Source organism: Rana temporaria, chromosome 3 (assembly GCF_905171775.1).
Source record: "Rana temporaria chromosome 3, aRanTem1.1, whole genome shotgun sequence".
Lineage (NCBI taxonomy): Eukaryota > Metazoa > Chordata > Amphibia > Anura > Ranidae > Rana > Rana temporaria.
The window spans coordinates 324,040,850-324,068,146 of NC_053491.1; the positions used below are offsets into that span (position 1 = coordinate 324,040,850).

The window sequence follows — 27,297 nt, forward strand, 5'->3', positions numbered from 1 at the left end:
AAGCCTGTTCCTGCTAGCAGCATCTTTGGAGTGGTGAGTTTACCATGTCAGAAAAGGTGGAAAGCCTTTTCCATAGAATCTTCTATGGACATTTTTTTTACGATGTAGGTTGCCAGGTGTTTCCCCTCAACCCTCCCAAATTGCTCAGCTCAGCATTGATCCAGTGTGCAGAATTTGATAACCCATGCCCAATGTGGGCCTGCCATAGATTAGAAATTTGATGGTAATTTCAGAAATATTCTAATGGTTAATGGGGACATTTCAAAAGAAAAAATTATATAAAATTCTTCTTTTTTATCTATAAAAAAATAAATTCTATGTGAGGCGGGAAATGCCTCAGTTGCAGAGGATTGATCTGGTACGGTGGGCAGGTTCCTGGTGGGCTCGCACAGGTGGGTTTGGACCAGGATTTGAACACTCACAAACTTATCACTAATGGCCAGCTTAGGCTGGATTCACACTATTTCAAATTGGATGCGGGTTTCTCCACATCCAATTCGCATACCAGGAGAGTGTGACCAGCTGTCTATGGAGCCGGTTCACACATCTATGGAGCGGCGGCTGCAGTTCCAATTGCACAGGAGTCATGTGCGTCTTTTGGTCCGTTACAGGTCCGAAATTCTGCCCAAAATTTGGGCTGAAATCAAATCTGAACCAGTGAATGGAGACGCTCCAGACCCCCTGCTGTAAGCCGCTCCGTGCTCTAGTGTGAACCCGGCCTGAATGGTTGCCAAGCGTGCTTCTATAAATGATCAATCTGCTTTTCTGATTGATCTCTTATGAGAGGAATAATCGATTTATAGTCAAAAACCCATTCCACACACAGAAGCACATTTTGAGTGACAGTTAACATTTGATATATCGCATCTTTGTTTCCACCATGTTATCTCAAAGTCTGGTCCATGGAAGTACAATCCTATTCACAAACAAAATATCTCAGTGCTGCTGATTAGGGATGAGCTCAGGCTCGTGTCCGAACCCACCTACAGCCAGCCATAGATTTCTTTCCTGCCACCTAAAATTGCGTGATTCCACAATCAACAGTGTTGATGGGGGAATCCCTCCTGCAGAGCCATTGTGTTCTTTGGGCAGGGGAAACTGTACCCACTGGGGGAACACAGTGATTACTGCTAGTGGCTATAATAGTTGCTAGCAATAATCACATGCAAAATTCAACAGGCTGGTTGTACCCAGGTTGATCGATCAATTAACTTGGGTACTGTCAGCCTGCCCATACATGGTTTGAATCTTGGTTGGTGTCTGCTGAACTGTCTGAGATTCGAACCATCTTTGGCCAGCTTTAGCTATCCCTCCAGGGAGCTGTCAAAGCTGACATCCAACCATTGGCAGTGGAGGCAATGTCAGTCCTGCAGTCTCATATTAAACAAATGGCGTGTACATGTGCCACTGTGAATGTTTCTGCTGCCTATGATTGGCCATCCGCTTCTTGGTGAATTATCTCTTGCATACCTCCCAACTAAGGATGAGCTCCGGCGTGTTTGCATAGAACACGTGCAGAGCCCGCCAGGAAGTCGGCACCCACGCTGCGCTAATCACAGCCAGGCAGACATTTCCCGATCTCTGCAGCCGAGCATCGGACAATGTCTGCCTGGCTGTGATTAGCGCAGCGCGGGTGCCGACTTCCTGGCGGGCTCTGCACGTGTTCTAAGCGAACACGCCGGAGCTCATCCTTACTCCCAACGTTCTAAAGAAGGCAATGAGGGACATCTATTAGAAAATGTAGGCATAGGACACACACCCTGCCACGCCCCCTTAAAGGAGCATTGTACAAATAAAATGGTTGGTTAAACCCACAAGTGCTTTATTGCCTCTATTATTCCTTTATATTGGTTTTTGTAATTTAGAAATGCACCAATTTAGAAATTAGATGAAAGGTTTAGCACTGTAAAACACTTTTTGATAGATAAGTAGTGCATTTTTTATACAACTATATAGATCAGACCAAAATGAGGGACAAATGAGGAGGAAAGAGGGACTTTGTTCCAAATCAGGGACAGTCCCTCTAAATCAGGGACAGTTGGGAGGTATGTCTGTTGTCTAAAGCAGCCCATAGATGATTTGATTTTGGTGAGGAAGGAAACAAAATCGCTTGATTCCCCCATCAACACGGTCAAGGTTTATGGGGGAATGCCTGCCACAGTGCTACTGTGTTCTGACAGCAAGGGGGGCAGAGGCAGCCTTCCTGGCTGACAGAACATAATGATTACTGCTAGAGGCTGTAGCCACGGGCAGTAATTGCATTCAGTGATGGGCTCGGGCATCTTCGGATCAAGCCAGGAAGCCGTTACTGCAAATCGCTAATCACAGGCAGTGAGGCATTTCCCGACTGGCAGCTGCACACACCGATGCTGCCTATGATTGGTGGTGTGCAGTGTCAGCTTCCGGGCGGGCTCGACCTTAACACGCCCAAGCCCATCACTACTTGTTTTTCAAAAATCCCCATAAATGAATTGAATCTTGGTCAGATCTTGCTGAACCTGCCAAATTTCGATCCATCTGAGCTATCACACAGTGGAGATGGGCTCGGGCGTGTTCGAAATCCCACGTGCCCGATCCCGCCAGGAAGCCGACACTGCACACGACTAATCACAGGCAGTGAGACATTTCCCGATCTGTGTAGCTGCGGACCAAGAAATGTCTCACATCCTGTGATTAGCCGTGTGCAGTGTCAGCTTCCCGGCGGGATCGGGCACATGAGATTTTGAACACGCCCGAGCCCATCTCTACCCACATGGAAGCTGTCAAAGTGGACTGCCAGCAAGCATTCCCATGCATTTGCACATATACAAAGGGCGTGTATCTGTGAGGCTGCAAAACAGGGAATGCCTGAGCCGCTTATGATTGGCTGTCTGCTTTGACAGCTTCCTGGTGGGACAGCTTTGTGTACTAACCCTGCCTACTGCCAATCAAAGAAAAACGAGTAATAATTTTCCACCTTGGCCAATCGATTTAAGCCTTGTAGACACTATCAGATTTTCGGATTACCGAACGTCTGTTTTTTCTTGCATGCTAGTCTCATGACGAAAGTGAACAGGTTACTCACCATATGAAAATTCTCGTATGACAGAATTAAACTTCAGAAGTGACGTCAGGTGTTGAATAGTTTTATATGTGTTATTTCGTTATTGGGCATGCGTAGTCTTGCTCTTACGATTTTTTCCATACGAAAACCGTACTAATGAAGCGAAAATCAGATGGTAAGTTCACCTACGACAATTTTATAGTCTTCACATCCAGCTTTTGTCTGACGAAAAAATGGAATCGGCTGTCCAACGCACCTTACTAACGATTCTAAAATCGGCAGGTCGTTCGTCTGACTAAATTTTTCTTTGTGTGTGTACAGGCCTTAAGATTCACTGATCTAAAGCGACTGGAAGGGAAGATGGGACTTTTCGATTGCTTGCAGATTCATACGTGTTTGATTGGGGTAATAGGATGGAAGCATGCGTGGCCAGCAATAGACAGGAGACAATAAACTTACCAGCAGGTCTTTGGATCTATACGAATGCAGGGCGACCATGCAAACTCCATACACGATCGATCCGATGTCTGTTTCTTTCTCAGCATCTCCTGACTTGGATGGGGCTTGTCCTCCTCCATCAGATCACAGTCTAGCAGAATGAGCCTGTGATTGTAACACCCAGAAATATTGCAATGAAATGATTTTTTTCCCTTTGAGTGCTCCCCCCCCCCCCCCCTCTCTTGGATCAAACAAGTAGAGGAGGAGGAGGAGGAGGAGGGGCGGCTGGCTGTGTTTGTTAAGGCAGTGAGGAGGAAGAGGAGCCCCCATTTGCAGAGTTAAGGCATGCAACAAGCAGCTGGCAGCTTTGCATTGAGAGAGCCAGGGAAGAGATGCTGGTGGAGTGCTGATCCCGGCCGGCTCCTCCCCCCGCACACAGACAGCGGACTCCGCTCTTCTCCCGGCTCATACACAAGCATACATTCTCCGGGACGGAGCTCCCCATCCTGAGCACTCCCTATCCTGAGCGCTGCCTACTGGAGGACGAGGTGATCGCAGGGAGCCGATCGCAGGGGAGGCGGCACACACACTCACACACACGCCGCTCATCTCTTACCATCCGATCGCCCATTTCTCCGGGACTTGTGGATGTGACAGCTCAGACCGGCCAGGCGAGCGACGAGGAGCGCTGAAGGGGGAGGCGGCTGGAGGAGACAGGGGGACAACACAGGTAAGGAAGCCCTAAAACTACTAGATCTAGTGTGGAGGAGCCTTCTAAATCCTCATCGGATACTTCGCGGACACATCACTTGCCTGCTGCTGGGGGAACCTCATGGAGAACCCCTTTAAGTCATAGGGCGTCACCCCCCATGATGGAGAGGGGAATGAGAAGTGGGGGGCGCTGTACCCCAACATGTGGGGGACCAGGATGGATGCTTTGGATTGCTGCTTTCTGCTGATCGTCCAGGACACAGAGGAATACCAACCATCAATGGTCCATCTAATGACCCTTCACTGCTGCCTATGGATGGGGTGGGGGGTCCTAGCACCCCCTTATGTCATTAAACAGGCACTTCTTACCAGAGCTGGGGAACCCCACTTCCACTCTGCAGAGCACGACCCCATGCTTGGTCCTAGGGGGTGCTCATCACATCACCCCACCCCTAGATTCCCTATGCCTTTAGAGGAGGGAATCACTACTGTTACAGACCTGCACCCCAAAATTACAGACATGTTACAGTAGTATGGAGTGGTGCCTGATGTACGAAGGACTGGATGTAATGAGCTGGCTTGTGTGCAGAGCAGGACCACATGCATGGCCAGATCATTCCTATATTTCCTCTGAGTGTGTGTGTGTATATATGAGAACCTCTGTACTCCAGAGGAATCTGTACCCCAAAATATAGATGATCCCTCCTGACATGTCACAGTAGTATAGAGTGATGATGTACTAAGGACTAGCTATGGTGGGCTGGCTTGTGTGCGGAGCAGGACCCCATGCATGGTCAGATCATTCCTATGTTCCCTCTGTATAAAGAGGAGTACCTCTCTACTCTAAAGAATCTGCACCCCAAAATCTAAATAATCTCTCCTGACATGTCACAGTAGTGTGGAGTGATGCCTGATGATGTACTAAGGACTAGCTATGATGGGCTGGCTTGTGTACAGAGCAGGACCCCATGCATGGTCAGATCACTCCTGTATATAGAGAACCACTCCAGAGGGATATGCACCCCAACAATACAGATGATCCCTCTGACATGTCACAGTAGTATGGAGTGATGCTTGAGGATGTACTAAGGACTAGCTATGGGATGATTTCTTTATAGAAGAGAACCTCTCTACTCCAGAGGAATCTGCACCCCAAAAATATAGACCACTCTGACATGTCACAGTAGTATGGAGTGATGCCTGATGATGTACTAAGGACTAGCTATGATGGGCTGGCTTGTGTGCAGAGCAGGACCCCATGCATGGTCAGATTATTCCTAAATATCTTATGTATATAGAGGGGAACCTCTCTACTCCAGAGGAGTCTGCACCCCAAAATATAGATCTCTCTTGACATGTCACAGTAGTGTGGAGTGATGCCTGATGATGTACTAAGGACTAGCTATGATGGGCTGGCTTGTGTGCAGAGCAGGACCCCATGCATGGTCAGATCATTCCTATATTTCTTATGTATATAGAAGGGAACTCCAGAGGGATCTGCACCCGAACGATACAGATGATCACTCTGACATGTCACAGTAGATGTTTGATGGGCATGGCTTGTGTGCAGAGCAGGACCCCTTGCATGGTCCAAAGAGGCAGATCAAACCATTCCTATTCTCTATGCTGTATAGGGAGGAGAGTGTCCATACTTCAGGGTGGGGGCTGTGTGATCTGCACCCCAGTAATACGAACGATCACAGTGGATGCTCGATGATGTACAGAGGAGTGGATGTGATGCGTTGTGTGCAGGGCAGGACTTCTCGCTTGGTCCTAGGAAGGCAGATCAGAACATTCCTATATTCCCTATGCTGTATACGGAGGGGAGCCTCAGTACTAAACAGGGTGGTTGGCTGTGTGATTTGTACCCCACTATAACAGATGATCACACTGACATGTCACAGTAGTATAGAGTGATGCTTTCTAGTCACAGCTTGTGTGCAGAACAGGACCCCATACACTGTCATAGGGAGGCTGATCAGAACATCCCTATAATTGCTGTATAGAGAGAAGCTTCTCTCTATACTCTCCAGAGGGTGGGGGGGCTGTGTGATTTGTACCCCAGTAATACAGTTGATCACACGGACATGTCACAGTAGCGTAGAGCAATGCTTGATGTATCAAGGAGTGGATGTGATGGACATGGCTTGTGTGCAGAACAGGACCCCTTGCATGGTCAGTGGGATGCTGATCGGAACATTCCTATATTCTCTGTTGTATAAATAAGAACCTCAGTACTCCAGAGGTTGGGGGGACTGTGTGATCTGCACCCCAGTAATAGACGATCACACACTGACATGTCACCGTATTGTAGAGTGATGCGTGATGATGTACGAAGAAATAGATGTGATGGACATGGCTTGTGTGCAGGACCTCTTGCACATAGGGAGGCTGATCAGAACATTCCTATATTCCTCTTGTTACTCCAGAGGGTGGAGAAGGGGTTGTGTGATCTGTACCCCAGAAATAAATATGGTCACAGTAGTATAGAGTGATGCTTGATGATGTACTAAAAGAGTGGCTGTGATGGAGATCGAGTATGGGGAGGGGGGATCTGGAGAGATTAAGGGGAGACCCTGACGTAACCTAGATGACCACATCTTATTAGATTCCTAAATAATACTCATTGCAGGTCTAATAGAAGGGGAGTCAATTGCCTTTTCTTCCAGCAGTAGCTGGCTATGTCCACACAGACTTGCATAAGAGGTATGACACAGGCATCTAGTGCTGTGCTGTCTCTAGCAGTGGTCAGGCTCTGTGGATGTAATTGAGCTGTATTCAGAGGCAGTACTGTGATTTCCCTGTGCTGCTACATTGCTTGAGATTTAGACTGTGTGCATGGAGGTAAATGCTTCTGCTAGGAACACTATAACATATGTATGCTGGTGAAGAGCACCAAGGGTGGGTGGGAGGAAGTAGGTTGTGAGATATTCTACAGAGCAGATTGCAAGCCTGCCTAGCCTAGCTTTGCCTTCTCAGCTCGGGTTTCCTGGCTTTGCACTGCCCCCGGTAGGGAAAGCAGCTGCACCTTCTCAGATAGGCTGGCGATGCCTGCAGGTGTCTTGTGAGCACTGATCCAGCCGGTTAGTCAGGGAGTAGTTCAGTGCAAGGCTGGGGTCTTCTCACTCCAGTTATTGCAGTGAGTACATTAGTCTTATCCTTGGATGCACCTGCTCTAGCATCTACCTTTTTTCCAATCATCTGAAACCAACTGGTGTTCTAGACTTACCTGCTGTGGCATCCACCTATTTCTAATCTTCGAAACCCAGCATCTTTTTATATGTACCTGCTGAGGTATCCACCTTTTCTGATCTTCGAAACCCAGCATCTTTTTATATGTACCTGCTGAGGTATCCACCTTTTCTGATCTTCGAAACCCAACATCTTTTTATATGTACCTGCCGAGGCATCCACCTTTTTCTAATCCCAACATCATTCTATATGTGCCTTCTGTAGCACCTTGCCTTTTCCATTAATCGCAAATCCAGTCGTTCTATATGTACCTGCTATAGCATTCACCTTTTTCCAATCACTGGAAACCCACAGTCGCCCTATGTGTAGTGTAGCATTCACCTTTTTTTCCAACCATCAAAACCCACCACCTTTCTATATATGCTAGCTGTACCATGTCCTATTCCAATATTTGGAAACCCACCGACATTCTATATGTACCTACCATAGCATTCACCTCTTCTAAACATATGTTCTATATGTACCTGCTGTAACATCCACCTTTTTCCAATCATTGAAAATCTTCGTTCTATATTTATGTAAGGTTTTTTGCCAATTCTAGTGCAACTTTGTCCCCTATCTCCTCGTCTGCCTTTTTTTATTGGACAATATGTGGCGTTTTATGTCTTCTTCTCAGTATTTAAAACAATCCTTACATTACCCACTGGCAAGTTGGCCAAGAGACTTATTTAATCAGCGAATGCCATTAAAATAAGCCAGTCTGACTGCCATAAACAGTTCTTATGACTTGGCACTTGGGAAGACGCATCAGAATTGCTGCCATGATGATAAAGGTGATGTATTTGCGGACAGATCATGTATGGCGAAGCAATTTTTTTTAAAGATCCTATCTGCCAGTCTATCGGCTATAGTGACACAGCTTTTCTTGCACTGATCTCAAAAAAAGTGTGTTGCAGCTGGAGTGGAATTCTTGTCGAATTTATTGCTCTTGTCTTGCAATTTAAAGCCATTTTAATGAAATCATTGATCAAGGCACTTTTCTAATGGTTAACGAACGTTATGCCTATAACTGATCAAGCCATGTAGATTCGGTGGGCTAAATGCAAGAATATGGATTTGTTAACCTAATGCATTATAGAATATTACACCAGCTATAGAGGTCTGTGGAATGGCATACATTATTTAATCTCTAATTTGTCTACATCTAAAGTGAGAATGGTGGTATATTATTTGGGTGGCTTGAGAGAGAGGCAGGCAGCTCGTTCATTCTTGCGCATATATCATTTTTTTTTTGCGTTGCATTTATTTTTGTGTAGCATGTGGGAAATGTTTGCTCTTTAACCCAAGGTATTGCTGATGAGTGCAATATGTAGCACCTGTTCTATAACCTTGCTGTTGCCACATGGAGTGCCTTTTTTTTTTTCCCTCCTATTTAACTATTTATTTATGTTTTCCATTAAAACCTTCCGACTGCTACCCAGTTCACAGATGGTGGGATACTGAGAAAGTTCATCTTAATTAGCAAATCTATTTCCTGTTGCCTCGAAAATGGCCAAGATACGTTCCACAATTGGATGGACTCCATGAGTTGTTTTCCCCTTATATATTTTTGCTCCCATCCATTTTGTTGTAATAGGCAGGTCGCTTGTCATGAGCAAAGCCACGATCATGGTAGACCTGACAAGATGTTCATATTAAAGTAATGTAATTCTTGATGGTACGTGTAAATGGAGCAAAGAAGGCTCTATCGATCGTAAAGTGGCAAGTGCAGTCACCCATAGCATTCAGTGATGCTTGTATATTGAGCACCGACAGGTTGCTATGGGTTACTGGTTGTTGTTGGTTACTACGGCACTTTGCATGGTACCCTGCTTCATTAAATGGGCTTGGTTGGCTTGAAAGACATTGGAATGTTGGCTGGTGTGGTGGTCAGCGGTGCAGGTCCCACCTCTGTTGTGTACGTACAGAAAAGCTTGCAATCTCCCTGGTTGTTATGTCCCCATCCTTCCTGGTTTTAATGAACGTCTGGCTCAGCCGCTGCAGACTCTTAAGAGCTGCCAGCCCCGACCTATCCCTGAATCTCCTACTCGCGTCTCGCCTGAAATGAGATGCGATCAGCCTGGCTGGGCTGTGCTTTTCTGCCTGACAAACGGGTCTTCATGAACTCTTTCATTTATTGCTTTTTTTAATCAGGTTTCCTCTTTTGTTTTGCTGTTATGTGTATTTAGTTGTTTACCGAACACAATGCAGGGGAGAAATGCGTAACAATGGAAGTATTGATCTCGTTCGAACCACACAGATTTAACGCTTAACATTCATGGTCACATTGCAGCCAGTAGATTAAGGTCCAGTAGGTTTGTTGCATTAATATCTTGTTCAAGGCACTGCAGCGGTTGCATTTCCTTCCACCGAAGCTCCGTCACTCAGGGATATGCTTTGGTCCTTAGTCTGGGAATTGTTTGGTGGGGAAGGGAGGGGGATTTGTGCCACTTTTTTTTTTTTTTCCCTGCTGGATAATGAAAGTCCATTCGCCTCCAGAGCTATCAATTATCTAGTGACTACAGCATTCCACTTGTGCTCCGCGGCAGTGAAAGTCAGGCTGTGTTATAGAGGCTGGCTAATCACGGTTCGCCAACTGTGGTCTGCGTCTGCCAGTAGAGTAAGCGAAGAGGATTATTCGGATTGAAACATGCCCGTGTGTGTGTGTTTTGTTTTTTTGTTTTTTCTTTTCTTATGCCTTTTTTTTTAAATCAGATTCAACAGCTTTTGTATTCGCTCGTTCGTAAATGCTTAAGCTGCGTTGTATAGGTTGAATAAGCTATAGGTTTGTAGGATTCCCCTGTCAAGTCAGATTAGGAAAAAAAAATAACGAAGGCGTTTGAAGACGTAGGGCTGGCGTATTTGCTTTTTGAATGTGCGTTTGCTCATCAGGAGGAAATCGGACAGAGTGTGCGTTTTTTTTGGTATATGCGAGGGGAAAATCGTTGCCAGCGTCGGCGAGGAAGCCACTGAGATCCACTTAACACTTGTTGTCTCAACATAAAGCCTCAGTGTCTGTATTTTCAATATTAAACCTGCTTTCTCCAAGCTGTCACCTGTAGCTTCAACCCCACCCAGTCTTCACAGCCCCCCTCTACGATATTCGCCGTGGCTGCGTTCTTAGTGATTTTTCACAAGGCAGTGACTAGAATATATATGAATTTATGTACTTGGCTACGCACTCCCTCAGTGCAAGCGTTAGATTATTAATGATGGCTGTATGGTGAAAAAAAAAAAATTGAGTGACGCCGTGAAAGATCAGAAGCTGCTTTGCACATACGGGCTTGCTTAACAAGGCAGCACAGAGAGCGATGAAGTGCAGTAACCCGTGGCAACCAATCAAACGTCACCTTTGAAGCAATCACAGGCGATGAGAGATAATTGCTAATTGGTTGCAGCGCTGCTCTTTGCATAGTCTTTTTTTGTCCTTATTAAAGACCCCCAATTTAATGTTGATAACTGCAGTATGTGTGAGTGTATATGCGTCAGCCGTGGACGTAATCTTCTAGGCTCTATTAGCCAGAAAGCTGTGTATTTATGTATTTTTATTAAGGATATATATGTGCCGATGCGCGCACACATACCTAGTGTGGTCGATTTTATACATTAATTTAAAAAGTTTCCCTTTTTGATGCGCCAAATCGCGCCATATTAAGTGCTTCAATTTTGAGAGCATTATGCCTGCTCCTTGAATACGTGTTATGTCTCTCCAACTCGTTTGCAATTTTTTCAGGATCTGCGGTTTTATTTTCTATGCGCTGTGCCAAAAAGCAGCCAGCACGGTACAGGGAATCTCATAAAACGTAGCGTGATTATGTATGTAATTGAATACAATGCACACTTCCTAATGTACTGTTATAATGGATGACAGAAGCCTGGCTTCCTAGAACGCTGTGGAAGCTTTGGAGAAAGCTGCGTATAATATATATATATCCCCCCTTCTGAGACAGTAGCACTTTGAATCGCACAGCTTTATAGATACACTTCTTCAATATGCCCTATAGAGAAAAAAGTGGGGGGGGGGGGGGGGGAGAATGTAAATCTCTTGTTTTGATACAGAAACATAACTAGACTTAATACTTTTGTGTTTGGCGTTTGAAGCTGCAGAAAGTCCATTCCATTATTAAATAACACATGCTGGACCCGTCCAATTCTAGTTCTATAATTTTATTTATATATAAATAAAAATGTTTGCAAGTTAATTTTTGATTGTTTACCAGCTAGATGGCTTCATTTATGGACAGGGATCTCTTATTTGCCTTTACAGATTGAGTATAGTAAATGCCTGCTGCCAATCAAATTTCCTCTTTCACTGGTACAGAGTGAGCAGCATAGAGAGAGAGTTGATTGACGATTGGTTGCTGTAGTCTACGGCGCTTTGCGCACCGTTTGCTGCTTCTGTTAAATACACTTGGCAGTCTTGCATGTCTAATCGCGACAACCGATGGAAACCACTGATTGGAGTGGTTGGTGAAGGTGACTTGGTTCCCATGGGTTATGGCGTGGCGCTTCTCTTTACGTTACTAATAAGCCAACGTACTATTGTAATTAACACGTAATGTTAAGATTAACTCAATACGTTTCTGTGTGTTTTGTACTATTGTGTTTTTTTTTTTTAATTGGTAACCATGGATCTATAGGGAAAAGCAATACCATGTTAATTATTTAGGATTGGTCATCTATCTGATGCCTGGCTACTTAAGGCAGAGCCTATATTTCCGAGCCCTCTGGGAATACAGTGTCTTGTAGTCCTTTTCGCTCAAAGAGGCATGGCCAGAGCTGATAATCATAGGTGTGTGTATATTGGCAAAGGACCTATTTAGCAATAGATGACATTAGGAGGCATCAAGTTTTATTTTTTTTTTTTTAATTTTTTATGTGTGTGTGTGTGTGTGTGTGTGTGTGTGTATATGTATATGTATATGTATATATATATATATATATATATATATATATATATATATATATATATATATATATATTTATTTTATAGCAATTTCCATTTGGGGTGGAAATAATGGAAAATGTTATACATTTTTTTGGTGTATGTAGTTTCAGAAGGGTTAATCCTACGAGTCTGGTGCCATTTTTGTTCTTGCCGTTTTGCCGCTGTTGTTTACTGCGCTGAATTTTTACGTAAAGAGAAAATATAAGTAATCGCACAAAGAACACTATGAAACAAAATACTGTGCATTGAAGCAAGCCTTTTTCCCTCATATTTTTAAATCTATGCTTTTAATATGGGCACTCCTTTTCAAAGCGTCCTGTTCGTGATTTTTGGAGCTCAGTTCCTGAGCGGTTTAGATGCAGGAACACCTAATTGTGTGATGATCATTATTTTCTGTATATATTTTTTTTATTGAATTTTTTCCATTTGGTAGTGGTTAGAGGTTGTAATTGTTCTGACAGCCACTAGAGGCATCGTAGAGCCATAGAACAGGTGGGCAGCTGTATTGTCATCTTTATGTATACATGGTTTTTGAGACTGTACTTTTTCTCAGATTTATGTGCACACGTAATGAAGTTGTGCAGCAGAATCGAGTCCCTTCGCTCAATTCTGACACTTGAAATTGACAGTGCTTTGCCGTAGAACAGGGACATTAGATGTGCAATAATTCTTCCGGGTTCTGTCTCGGATTATATTTGCAAGTGATCACACAAACAAGCATTTTACGTTTATGGGAATAGACGTCGGCCGTTGTAAAACTGTAGCCGTTTGACCGTTTTAAAAACAGATGTTTGCTGAGTGCTGCACATAAATGAGAGAAGGGGAGACCCATAAAGTGCATTTTCAAAATTAATGAAGGGGGCGCTAATTTAACTCATTGTTTTCCATAACCGTTTTTTTTTTTTTTTTCCAATTTATCTTATTTTAAATTTGGCTGATTTGTCAGCTTCCATTTTAACCATTCCCTATAATATTCATAGCCATCTATAAGATCGAACTTAATAGTCAGAAGGGGAAAAAAAAAAGCTGCTGAAGAGAACAACAAATTCTTGTTACTTCTAATAACCGGCCGCTTTTTTTTATTTATTTTTTTTACAGTTCAATTCTGATTTGCAAATACAGTTTTGTTGCGACCAGCAGCACAGAAATTCTTTCCTGCCGCATTGCAAAATGTATAGACTAGTCTCCATTCACAAAACTCCAGGATAAAAATAATTATGAAAAAAAGTGAGCGTGTTTTTTTTTTTTACACGGATGTTTGAGATTTAAATATGGGTTCCATTATAAAAACTATTCTCCTTTTTGTTAAAGCTTATTGAATTAAGCTTTAATAAGCCCTTTGATGCTTAATGACATTTTCGGCCTTGGAAGGAACAGAAGTAATTATGCACATTTTATATAGTGCCCCCCCCCCCCCTTTTTTTTTTTTTTTTTTTTCTTGAAGTATCTGGTTGCTATGGGCAAAGTGTGTTTGTGGTGTGTGTTGTGTGTGTTTTTTTTTTTTTTTTTGAAAGGCTGGTTTAGCTTACCTGTAAGGAGTACGTTCTTCCCACTGACTACCAATGTGAGGAGCTTTCTTCCCGCAGACCACCATGCTAATTTAACGTGAGCTATAATGTAATTATTGGCTGGGATTCCCTGAGGCCTGAAAGTTATTTCAAGGGTTCCTCTGTTTGGTTGAGAAAGGCACCACACACGTGGTTCCCAATTTACAAACCATATCACCTATTTCAGCATTGCTTAGAATTCTTGTCCATTGAATGCCTTAATGGGCTGCAGGTACCAGGAGTGCTCATTATTGCTATAAAACACAAATTGATTTTTTTTTGCTCCTGCATACTGGTTTAAAAAGAAAATGCAGCTCCTAAAGTTTAGTGTTTTGCCTGTAGAAGCAACTAATGTTATCCTATCAAGGAGATTTACTATAACTGGTTCACACAGAATCTGGTGCAGCTGGGCATAGTAACCAATGGGCTTCTAGCTTCAGCTTGTTCAAGGAAGCTTTGCCAATAAAAACTAGAAGGTGATTGGTTATTATGCATCAGATTCTGAGTGTGCCGGTTTGGTAAATTTCCCCCTGTGTGTCCATGCACATTAGGTAGTCTAGAGGCGTTTTTCGCTTGGTGTTTAGAGGCAGGAAAAAAAAACCTTTGGTTTGTTTTTTGCTTAAAGAGTTTTTATGACACGTTAAATGCTCAAAATTAGCATTTGTGTATGTGTGTGTGGTGGTGGTTTTTTTTTTTTCCTGCTAGTGTATATGGAGCCTTAATGTTGTACATGTGACATTCATGCTAGCTTAACTATGTAAAAAGTGGGGATAGGTCTGCTATCGGAGTGAAGGCTGGCAGAGCTTTTTTTTTGATTATTAATACTAGACCAGTTGATCTGTTGAAAATTATTCTTAATCGCCTTTTAAAAACCTCATTCAATGAAGGTTACAGAGCTGATTTGGGAACAGAATTTTGGCATATTTGTGCATTTTCTTATTGAATGAGCATGACTGTGTATTATACGTATCCTACCCCTTCCTTCCCTCTCTTGTATGAACAGCCTACTTGGTGTCCTGGTAAAAGACAGGGACAGAGCTGTTTCTTTAGGGCTGACTATTCACACTGCTGTGTCAGAATTTGCCAGAAGCCTATCTGCTAATTTGTTCAAGCTGCAGTTGAATAAATTGGGCCTTCCTGTCATTACTCCACCAGCGGTGACCCCCTGTAGACCAAAGGGTACAGATGCTGCAACTGGCAGATGGAAATATTTAGGTGGTCTTGCTCCTAACCTTTTAATTGCCAGCTGCTGGTCTGCAAGTCTAACATTTGGCGCACGTTTGTCTTTGTGTATAAATGGCTTTTTTTGTTTGTTTGGCACTGAAATGTATTTGTTTTGTGTCTAGATTTGATTTGTAAAAATCTTGAGCTATCTTGTTTCCCGCCAAGTAGTTATATGGATGTTGGAAAAGTAATGGGTGGCTAAGGATCTTACTTTCATCACACACGTGCAGTTCTGCCCTGTAGACACTACAGATAATTGCCATTGGGTAAAAAATCTTTAAACTTACTGGAGATGGGCTGAGGAGAATTCTCCATGGTGTGCCAGTTGGTATGATTTTGTAACCGGGTGATCATCCAATAATGTCTAGCCAATTTTTGTTACCATAGAGAAAACCTTCAAATTTTCAAGTCTTAAGACGTGTCTCTATTTAACAGGTTATGGTTACATTTATCATACACATTACATTGTAGATGCAAAAAATAGGAGGAATAGGTCATACGTGGCTTATATGACCCCCCCCCCCCCGTGTATTTTTTATTACACAGCTGTTCTACAAAATTTATTTTCATCAATAATCCTGAAATGATTAATAGTGGCCAGAAAAATTGTGAAAATTTGTAGTGTCCCCTTAGGTGGTCATTGGGTGAACACCCCCCCCCCCCTTAGGTAGTAAGTAAGCCCCCCCCCATTTAGGTCGGTGGGTGATGGGCTTCCCCTTAGGTAGGTGCTCATTTGGAGAAGGACTTCCTTTTTTGTTGGTGGTCATTGGGAGAAGGGCTTTCTTTTTTTTGTCGGTGGTCCATTGGAATGTCCACCTAACGGACATAGGGATCGGTGGTTAGTCAACTGAGGGAATAAGTGAGCTTTCTTGCCACTGGTTCTGCCTAGTGATGTTGGTGCAGGCACTGTCAGATGGCAGATCAATCTAAAACTACTCAAGGAACCCCTAGCAACCTCTGGAAGAACCTGCCTGAAAGAGATTGGTCTATAGCACAGGTGTCAAACACAAGGCCCGTGGGCTGAATCCGGCCCTCCAGGCCATTTCATGTGGCCCTCACACCTCTAATACAGCTGCAGGAGAACTCCAGCCCTCCTCTGGTCCTCCTTCAGACCCTGTACTTTCTGCTTTAAAGCAATGTATCCAGCTTCTTACCAGCAGCAGCATAAGGTAAGAGGGGTACACTGTGGTGTAAGGGAGAGTGGGGGACTCAACTTCTGATGGTGGGGTGGCTCTTGACATCTAATGTAAGGGGAGGGGAAGTGCTGGACATCTAATCTTACAGATACAACTGGCCCTTTTGAGGGAAATCATAATGCTGATGCAGCCCGCGATGAAATTGAGTTTGACACCCCTGGTCTATAGGGACATTACAAAATGTATTTTACTGGTAATTTTTCTTAAGCTTTGCAATCACCTTTTAACCACTGTTGCTAAGGCTGGCTTATTATTATATATATTTTTTTCTTGTACAATTTTCCTTTACATTTAATAAAACCATATAATACGAGGTCAAACCTAAACACTTTCAATTTGTATGCAATCGGGCAGGCTCTTACATTATTCAATTGTCTTTCAAATATGTAGTGCATGTCCAGCTTTACTCTGCTTTAAAAGAATGAATGGTGAAGTCTGTTTTGTTACTGCTTTTTTATGTAGACTTTATTTTTTATTTTTTTATTCTTGCATTTATCTTGCAATAAGTGAGCTCACATTAAATAGGCTGGATGTCTGGCTTCATATTTCAAGTCGTGTGCGATCTGTTCCTCCTCACTAATAGTCTTGCAGCCTTTTGGTATCGTGGCGTCCTGGTCTGCAGCGTACAGGCTGCGCTTGTTTGACAGTAAGACCCCACACATGTACAAGCTGAGACCTGCGGTCGTACCAGGATCTTCAACTCCTGGGCTCTTTACAAGCTTCTGTTGAGATGCCCAGAGGCAGCCTAGCTGCTTCAAGTGTCGGGTGTAAAGAAATGACTATTTTAACACTTTGATGAATGCCCATGAAAATCCACATACTGCCGTGGACTTTTGCTGCCTTAGTTCCTGGATCTATGTATTTGCCAGCGTTACAGTTGCCAAGTCTGTAAAACTAAACTTTGTTGTCATGGAGAACTTCATCTCCTCATCCTAAATTGGATGATATTGTTTTACATAACATTTTAAACATTCTTCATGGGAGAAAAAAAGAGGTTAAAGGGATTTTCTACTTTTCCATTTTGAAAGATTCCGTCGCTGCTAGGCTGATGTGAAACTGAGCTACCTTCGAGAAGTGTGTGAAGTCGGAGCAACTAAGAAAACTCAAAGTAAGGCAATAGGCGGATTTAGATTGTTACGTTGTGTTACCGCATACATGGTAATGTGCATTGGATTGAGGCAGGTTGATTCTCCACAATATAGGGTGTAATAGACCTGTCCTGTTTTTCTTGAGGCACATTAGTGCGTTGTATTGTACTGGCTAGGTGTTTTGGGGTGCCATTCAAAATGAAGAACCCTGCAACGTATCGTGTTTAGTTTTGCACATTGCCACAAAACAGATGTGAACAGAGCCTTAAACTACATTTTCATTTATGGAACATTTGCTCATTAGGGATCCATGTGGGGGCAATTGCCCATACGGATCATCAATCCTGTGTGTGTGTGTGTGTGTGTGTGTGTGTGTGTGTGTGGTACAAAGGGAATGTTGCTGTTTTGATGAAAGTCCAACAAATCTAAAAGGGTTCTTCCGTAAAGCCATATGTCTGGATGAGAGAGAATCTTCATTTTGGAAGCCCTTGTTCCCTTTTTTTGTTTTTCCCCAAGGCTGTATATTTTGAGCAGTGATGTAACTCTCATTAAAGATAAAATAAAAAGGTTCAGCTTTACTCTCTAAAACTAGTATGCAGCATAATGGGCAGCTTCCACCACAAGCTTCTCCTAGCTATTTTATTTTCTTACAGGTCTTTTAATAGCTGGTATATTATGTAAGATATAAATGTAGCATTATATTTGGTATGGTCCCTATTGCCAAGGCAAACAAGACTTCTGGTTCACTGTAAGGCTCCATAATTTTTATTTTTTTTTATGGGGGCACTTTAGAGATAATAGGCTTTGATTTTGGCAAGCGGATATATGTGCTTTTTCTTAAAGGCGATCTCCACCTTTTTGGGCAAAAATAAAAATGGTGTCATGTACAGGAGATGAACAAGGAATCTGTCATCATATAGAAATGGGAACTTCCTTACTCCACCCTCCTTTACCTAAGGATACTTGATAAACAAATGCTTGCTTGAGAATCACGATTCTGTACTTTTTTTTTATTTATTTATTTATTTTTTTTTGCTTTTTTTTTTTTTTTTTTTTTTGCTTTAGGTATGTGTTTTTTTTAATAACTAGATTTTTAAAATGATCTTCTCATTCTAAGGGAGACGTTTTTGACTTGGCATCCCTAATATAACCGTGCAGCAAATTGTTTTTAAGCCTCTATCTAAAGTGATTGCTGTCAGAATAATTCATTCTTTCTGCTGTATAGAAATAAATACAGTATTGGACATCGAATACTGGGCACTTACAACATGGATTGATTTCACTCCTAAATCAGTAGTATAAAGTGTAATAAATAAAATATATACACACAATATATATATTTGTTGTAATGTTTTAGATAGAGGAATGGTTGTTACCTTTTTTTTTTTTTTTTTTTTTTTTTTTTTAAAAGGAACCATTTTTGTGATTCGAACTGTCAATTTGTAACTGTCTTTGACCACTAATCAATATAACATTCTAATGACCCTAAGGGTCAGTTCACACCAGACGCAGTTCCATACAGTTTCGTGTGCATTTTTTTTTCTGCATGCATGCACAGTGTTTTCTATGTATTCCAAAGGTTCTAGTTGGCTCTAGTTCACACCATGCAGTGAGTTTCCGGTGCAGAAACTGACTGGAAACTCACTGCATGGTGTGAACTAGAGCCAACTAGAACCGTTGGAATACATGGAAAACTATGTGCATACATTTTGTGCAGAAAAAATGCACACGAAACTATACGGAACTGCGTCTGGGGTGAACTGGCCCTAAAGCCTTGTACACACAATCGGATTATCTGACGGGAAATTGTGTGATGTCAGGCTGTTGTCGGAAAATCTGACCGTTTGTATGCTCCATCGGAAAATTGTTGTCTGATTTTTCCGATCGTGTATACACAAGTCCATCGGACAAAACTCCAAACGCACATGCTCAGAAGCAATGCTCACTATAACACAGCATTGGCACTAAAGAGCTGAAAAAACACGTAGTTTCATGTTTTCAATTCTTTATGGTTTGTATACAATGCAACTTCCTGGCCACGGCCCCTTGGACAAAAGTCCTACGCTTTGTCCGCAGAATATCCGATCGTGTGTACCCAGGCTTTAGAAGTATGACTGCCCTTCAACTTGGTATCAGCCAAAGCTGGTCAGTATGAAGGGACTTCCTTATAAATGCCTTTGTGACACAAGAAGGCAAGTATACCTCACTTTATTATTAAGGGCAACATTGAAACCAGGCAATAACTATTGGTACATGTCTGCTCACTTTATTGTAGTAAATACAACTTGTCGCTTGCTTGACTAATTGCCAATGTTGGTAACATGGGGAAAGCAGACAAACTGCTTCCCTGGTCCCAATACAGTTAGAACTGACATCCTAAGGTTTCTGAATCTGATCTCCCAAAGTCAGTGTGGTGGTGGGTTTTTATTTATTTTTATGTGCATTCTGTCTTCTAATTCTGGATTGCTCTATGAGAGCTCATCACCTAACCTAGGGAGTTGTACATGGCCACTGAAGTCTATAAAGGGATACTTACACAAACCACAACATTGGCAGCATTTGGCCAACAAATGGCAAGGACCGCTAATAATTGTCAGGAAAAGGGTCCCATCAGGAGTTCTGGGTTTTCCATTCAAAATAATGAACCCTCATTAACCTCTTTCTCCGAAGCACAAATGACCTTACAGTGGTTGAAGGAGAAAAAGGTTAATGTCCTTGCATGGCCTAGTCAGAGCCCAGACTTTAATTCCATTAAAAATGTGTGGAATGACTTGACTGCAGTCCACAAACGGTCATCATCAAATTTTAATTGAGCTGGAACAGTTCTGCAAAGAAGAGTGGGCAAATATTGCAAAGTCTAGAGGTGCAAATTTAGTAGACATATCCCAACAGGCTAAAGGCTGTAATTATATGTGGTTCAACAAAATGCCAATATAAAAGGGGGTGATCCTTTTTCCAACTCAGGGATTTTGGATTGTTTTTTTTCTTCATTTGGTGTTTTTATATCTTTCACTCTGATGTCATAAGCTGCACTGAGTAAATACAGCTGGATAAAACACAAACTGATTCGGTCTTCATTTCAGGTTGCAAAGCAACAAAATATTATTCTGCTCTCTTCTCCGCTCGCACACTCTATTTCTCTATCCATCTATCATATATTTATATTTTGAGACCCTTGCCTGGATCTGTGAGGTAATGTTGCGGTAAAAACTGTATTATCATTCTTTGGTGTAAGTAATACCTTCACATCAAACGTGACGTCAGAATACCGTTTGCTCTGCCACAGGATTCTTTATTGCAACAAAATATGTGTAGAATTCTAGCAAACGTGTGCTCACTACCCAGTTGCATAACATTTTCGAGAAATAGGAGAGCACAGCCCTATCGATCAAGCTCGTATAAAGAAGCTGGTCATTGCGAAACGATGGTCTCTGGGGCTATCCAGCAAGAGAGACTTTATAAGATGTTGCCATGGAAACTCAGCAGTGCTTTGACGCTAGGAGGAGATCATGTCAGCATATTGGCATCAAAGTGGTTAACCCATCCTAGACAGTGTAATCGGTGGCGCGTAACGTATCGGAGATTGCTATGTGCACCCCCCCTTTTAAAAAGAAGCATATCTTTTGTATAAATGTAGATTTATCTGCCTGTTTTTAGGAAATTCTGATTACTGATCAGACGGATACTGCCCATTACTTGTTCTATAAATCTATGTATAGGTTCCCTCTCTCGTCTTACTGCCTTTTCCTTCTACATATCTGTGTCCATAAAGCCACAGCAATTAGTCTTGACAAGCTAAAAGTTTGGTCCATTATAATGAATAACTTGTGTGTAATTGAAAACATTGTAAGCATATTCCATGCACATAGACATCCCTGTTGATGAATTGTTACAGAAATTGGTTTTTCAGAGGAACTCTGGAGGGTTTCAGGGTATGGTCCATTCTATCTATTTTTTTTTTTTATATATATATATATATATATATATATATATTGGGCAATTTTAGTATGTTGCCCACTTCATCTACTATATACGGGAACAAGCCAACTCGAATACTGAAGGCAATTGGTTAGTTAATTTGGATGCATTACCAGCAGTGATGATATGAAAAGTGCAGTCACCCAAATTAGGCAATTCAATATAATGGAAATTGGTAGTCTTATTGATGTGTTTTGGCGAAATACAGTGTTGCCCGTGGTTTACGAGTAATGCATTTGACGAGCATTTTGAAAGATGAGCAACTTTTTAAACAAATCTGGCTCGGTATGCGAGTGTTGTCTCACAAAACGAGCCGAATGCAAGCTAATGGGGCTTGCAGTACCGCATTTGGCCATAGGTGCGGGGGCGACAGTGACAGTCGGAACGGTTCAGAGCCGTTCAGAAATACTCAGTTTCTAAGGTTAATAGAGCTGCATGGTTTAGGAGATATCCCCTGTATCTGCATGTGCCACCGTCATCGGCACTGAAGCAATGGCATGTACTTGCTGTTGCTTCTGTGAGTGTGCAGTTACCAGCGGCTGCCGCATGCATGCATGGGAGTGACGTCATTGCGGCTCCGGCCAATCGCAGCGCTGGAGCCCACAATACCCTGAAGTAACTCTGGGAGCGATGTCGCCGGCTGGTGCGAACGCCGCAGGGGGGGGGGGCTTCTCTCTGGTGAGTATTACACGATGAGCTAGTATGCTATGCATATTGGCTCATTATGCCTTTTTTTTTTTTTTTTTTTTTTTTTTTTTTGTGTTTTACAACCACTTTAAGCCTAGGTTTACATTGATGCCATTTGGCATATGAAATCTGCAGTTATTGGCAGCAATGGCACCACCCGATTTGGTGCGATGCCGCACCGATTCCCAGAAGTAGTTTCTGTACTAAGGTGAGGAGACTTTCTGATTAGTATCCTAGAGCGGGGGTTTCTCGCTTTCTTTTTAGTTTCTGTACTACTTTTGGTGACTTCTGGGGTGCGATTTCCCACACAGATGTCTGAAACCGCCCCTGAAGTCCGACATGCGGGTATCAAATCGTGCGAGTTCAGCTGATTTTAATCCAGCTGTCGGAGTGAATCTAGGCTAAATGCTCTTATGAAAATGGGGGAAAAAAGTATGTTTGTGGAAATGTAGGTCCTATCTAATGGTCTGTACACACGATCCGAATATCGTACGAAGACTGTAATCCGAGGCAGAATCTTAAGACTTTTGAGTGTGTGTGTGTGTACACTACTTTCGAGAGCTGATCACGACAGTTCATTCTTCGGCCCTGGTTCTTTCAGACTGAATGACAAATGTCACTCAACCCACCACATGGGAGCCTTATCTGTCATGTGCACACCTAAGGTACATCATATACAGTACTTCAGCCTGGGCCCACAATACAATAATGCGGATAACAATGCAGATAAGGCCATCCAGTGCTACCACCAAATAAGAGGAAGGACATAGGATGTCATGTGACCATCTAGAAGACCTCTGAAAAAGATATGTATTCTGGGAACTTTACTGCAGAGGTTGGGCACTCCAAACCAAATTTTTTATTTAGTATGTTGACTGTAATTTTGGTTTTTAATGAGGAGCAACCAACAGTCTAGGGATTATGCGAATTCTAGCCCAGAAAGTTTGTGTTCCATCTAACAACCGTTTTCCGTTTTAAGTTCCTTTTTATTATGGTGTCCTTCATGTGCACGTGCCATTCCTTTAAAAGTTTCTGCTTGTTCTACTCTACTTTATTGAAAGGCAAACTATCATTCTTCCCAGACATTTTATTACCCAAAACATTGCATTTCTGCTTTTTTTTATTTCTTTAAACATGTTATAATCAATAATACATCCTTGGGTAAAGTATTTTTAGAAGGTGTTAAGATGTCTGTCGCGGTCAGCGACTAACTTTATTGTTTTAGTCTTCAGATTGAAAATGGCATATAAAATTGCCCATAATTACCTCTGTTATGATAGTTTATATTTTGTGATATTTTGCCTATAATTACCACTGTGGAGATCTATAGTGGTATATATTGTCTAAGTCTTTTTGATGTGTGTGTGTGTGTGTGTGTGTGTGTGTGTGTGTATAATTTATTTATTTTATATAATATATATATATTTATATATTATAGAGAGTGTGTGTGTGTGTGTGTGTGTGCGCGCTCCAGCCTAAACTCGCCCAAACTGTTCCCTAAAAGTTGGGAGCATGAAATTGTCATAAATGTCTTGGCATGCTGACACCTTAAGAGTTCCCTTCACTGTAACTGAGAAGCCTAGCTCAACCCCTGGAAAAACAACCCCACATCATAATTGGCAAATGATTTGGACCAGTGCACAAAGCAAGATCCATAAAGACATGGATGAGCGAGTTTGGGGTGGAGGAACTTGACTGACCTGCACAGAGGTCCTGACCTCAACCTGATAGGGATGAATTGGAGCAGGGACTGTAAACCAGGCCTCCTCGTCCACATCTGTGCCTGACCTCACAAATGCCCTTCTGGCAGAATGGCCAAACAGACTAAGACTGGGATGCCATTAAAGTGTGGTGTGTGTGTGTGTGTGTGTGTGTGTGTGTGTGTGTGTGTGTGTGTGTGTGTGTGTTTTTAAGATCTATATCTATATCTCTCTATCTATATATCTATCTATATCACAAGTGAGTACACCCTCCATTTTTGTAAATATTTTATTATATCTTTTCATGTGACAACACTGAAGAAATGACACTTTGCTACAATGTAAAGTAGTGAGTGTCCAGCTTGTATAACAGTGTACATTGTCTGTCCCCTCAAAATAACTCAACACACGGCCATTAATGTCGAAACCGCTGGTAACAAATGTGAGTACACCCCTAAGTTAAATTGTCTGAATTGAGCCCAAAGTGTTAAATAATGATGGCCACACAAAATATTTCCAGTACTGCCTTAACCCTCTTGGGCATGGGGTTAACCAGAGCTTCACAGGTTGCCACTGGAGTCCTCTTCCACTCCTCCATGATGACATCACGCTGGTGGATGTTAGAGACCTTGCGCTCCTCCCTCCACCTTCCATTTGAGGATGCCCCACAGATGCTCAATAAGGTTCAGGTCTGGAGACATGCTTGGCCAGTCCATCACCTTTACCCTCAGCTTCTTTAGCAAGGCAGTGGTCGTCTTGGAGGTATGTTTGGGGTCGTTATCATGTTGGAATGCTGCCTTGTGGCCCAGTTTCCGATGGAATTAGATCATGCTCTGCTTCAGTATGTCACAGTACATGTTGGCATTCTTGGTTCCCTTTAATGAAGTGTAGCTCCCCAGTGTCGGCAGCACTCGTACAGCCCCAGACCACGACACTCCCACCACCATACTTGACTGTAGACACGCTTGTCTTTGTACTCCTCATCTGGTTGCTGCCACACACGCTTGACACCATCTGAACCTTATCTTGGTCTCCTCAGACCACTGTATACGGTTCCAGTAATCCATGTCCTTAGACTGCTTGTCTTCAGCAAAATGTTTGCAGGCTTTCTAGTGCATCTTTAGAAGAGGCTTCCTTCAGGAAAGACGGCCATGCAGACCAATTTGAGTGTGCAGCAGATGGTCTGAGCACTGACAGGCTGACCACCAACCCCCCCCCCCCCACCCCTTCAACCTCTGCAGCAATGCTGGCAACACTCGCAAATCCATTTCCAAAAGACAACCTCTGGATGTGAGGCTGAGCACGTGCACTCAACTTCTTTGGTTGACCATGGCGAGACCTGTTCTGAGTGGAACCTGTCCTGTCCTACCACTGTATGGGTCTTGGTCACCGTGCTGCAGCTCAGTTTCATGATCTTGGCAATGTTCTTATAGCCTAGGACATCTTTATGTAGAGCAGCATTTCTTTCTTGTTTGCTTGCTTTTTTTTTTTGTTCTTTTCAGAGTTCTTTCCCGTGAGGTGCCATGTTGAACTTCCAATGACCAGCCAGTATGAGAGAACACCACATTTTAACACACCTGCTGCCCATTCACACCTAAGACCTTGTAACGCTGAGGCACGTGACACCAGGGAGGGAAAAATGGCTAATTGGGCCCAATTTGGACATTTTCACTTAGGGGTGTACATACTTTTGTTACCAGTGGTTTAGACATTAATGGCTGTGTTGAGGTATTTTGAGGGGACAGCAAATATACACTGTTATATAAGCTGGACACTCGCTGCATTACATTGTAGCAAAGTGTCATTTCTTCAGTGTTGTCACGTGAAAAGATCTGGTGTACTCACTTTTGTGAGATACTGTATGTGTGTGTTTGGCCTTTCACATGAAGCATTTGTCTTGTTGGACAAAACTGCTTGTATGCTATGAATCCTATAATAATTCTCTAGCAAGTTATGATTTTCTTTCAGTACAGTAAGTGCTTAGTGGCTCTGATTTCCAGCTTTTGTGAATTGTCTTTTGGAATTTGGAGAAGCTATTGGCAGTCCCATGGGACTTTTTTGTGGCTATAGTTGGGCCCTTGCTAACATTTTTAGATTTGTAGAGTCCTGCTGCAATCTGTCTACCGCTTGGCTGGTGCAAAAATACATTGCAGAGACAGGTCGGTCTTCTGCTGAAGCTAACATGGAGTGCTGTAACTGTGTGATGTAACAAAACCATTTAAAGGGTGATGTCTCCATTGTAGTTTCCAAATCAAAGCGGTCCTTCCATTGATCTATTTTCTACTCTACATCTTGTCTTGTGTAGATGTTCTGAAATATATACATTAATTCTGTCCAATTTTCTTTAAATGTGTGTGTGTGTGGGGCCAGACTGTTCTGGGATCTTTGATTCTCTGTGCCCCATAGGATTCAAAGTGTTTGGGGGTGTGTATCGTTGCTCTCCCCCCCCCCCCGACTGAGGGATTGTGTGTGTGTGTGTGTGTGTGTGTGTGTGTGTGTGTGTGTGGTTGCGCTCTTCCCCCTGGGGGGGGGGGGTGTTCTTTTTTTGGGGGGGGGGGGTTGTTTTTGTTTTTTTCGTGCTGTCTGTTTATCGCTGGCCTCCAAAATACATTTTAGAGATAGTTAACTTTTTTTTTTTTTTTTTTAAAGAAAAGGTGCCATTTGACTGCACGTTATTTTCAGAAGCGTCTGCTGAAGAGGCTATAAATTAACCCCTTCAAAACCACTTTAGAAAGGGATACTGAGATTGGCCACTTGCCTAGTGAGTTTTTTTTTTTCTTAAGCAAGGTTTCATTTTGTTCTTTTATTTAGTAATCTGTCACTTCCAGCTTCTTTTTAACCTTTTGGGACCTCTGTGTTTTTCTTGGCTGTCTCCTTATCTGTTTAATGGGCCTGTAGCCCAGATCCTCTGAATAGACAGATAGCGAATCAGTCATCCTTCCGGGAGCTATTTAGAGGTGGTCGTGTTAATTTAGGAATAGTCACGTAGACAGTCCAGCGTGAAGGTGAGCCGTGGTGACTGATCTCTCATTCATCCCCTACACGGTTGCCTCTGCTTTTATTGTCATGTACTGCAGAGCAGACCTTTCACCTTTGGTAGTCCATTACATGGATTTAAGGTCATGGTTTTCAGCGGGAGTTCTGTTATTTACAAGGAATGTAATCCTCTGTTGAGTAAACTTCTCACAAAGCTGGTAATCGGGGAAATAAAAGGTTTGTTCAAACCTGCCTGCTGACAACTTCTTAAAGGTCCAATCCAGAGGAAACGTGAGCCTCGAAATCCATGAGGGGTAGTGCCTTCTGGAAGCTTGCGTTTTTTCATAGTCTTCATACAGAAAGACTTGAGTATCAGGCTTCCAAAACTGATATCTTAAACCGCAACTAATTCAAAACGGTCATGTCTTTAGGAATCGTATTGGTAAATGCTCAGTTTGCTATAACTAGAAGGGAAACGTTGGGTGTTTTTCTACTCGCAGGCCCTCCCTGATTCACCAGGCTCCAATGGC

At 42.6% G+C, this 27,297-nt stretch overlaps 1 protein-coding gene across 4 annotated transcripts in view; it reads left to right on the top strand.

The window, feature by feature from the left end:
• Positions 1-3,814: 3,814 nt before the first annotated feature.
• The window catches only part of PCDH1 (protocadherin 1), a 283,416-nt gene continuing 259,933 nt past the window's right edge, over positions 3,815-27,297 (top strand). For 3 of the 4 annotated variants that reach the window (XM_040344962.1, XM_040344964.1, XM_040344963.1), the window contains exon 1: positions 3,816-4,211. The gene's annotated coding sequence lies outside the window, so the exon portion shown is untranslated. Of the gene's footprint in view, positions 4,212-27,297 lie in introns of all 4 variants that reach the window. The other variant, XM_040344960.1, reaches the window with a different exon arrangement.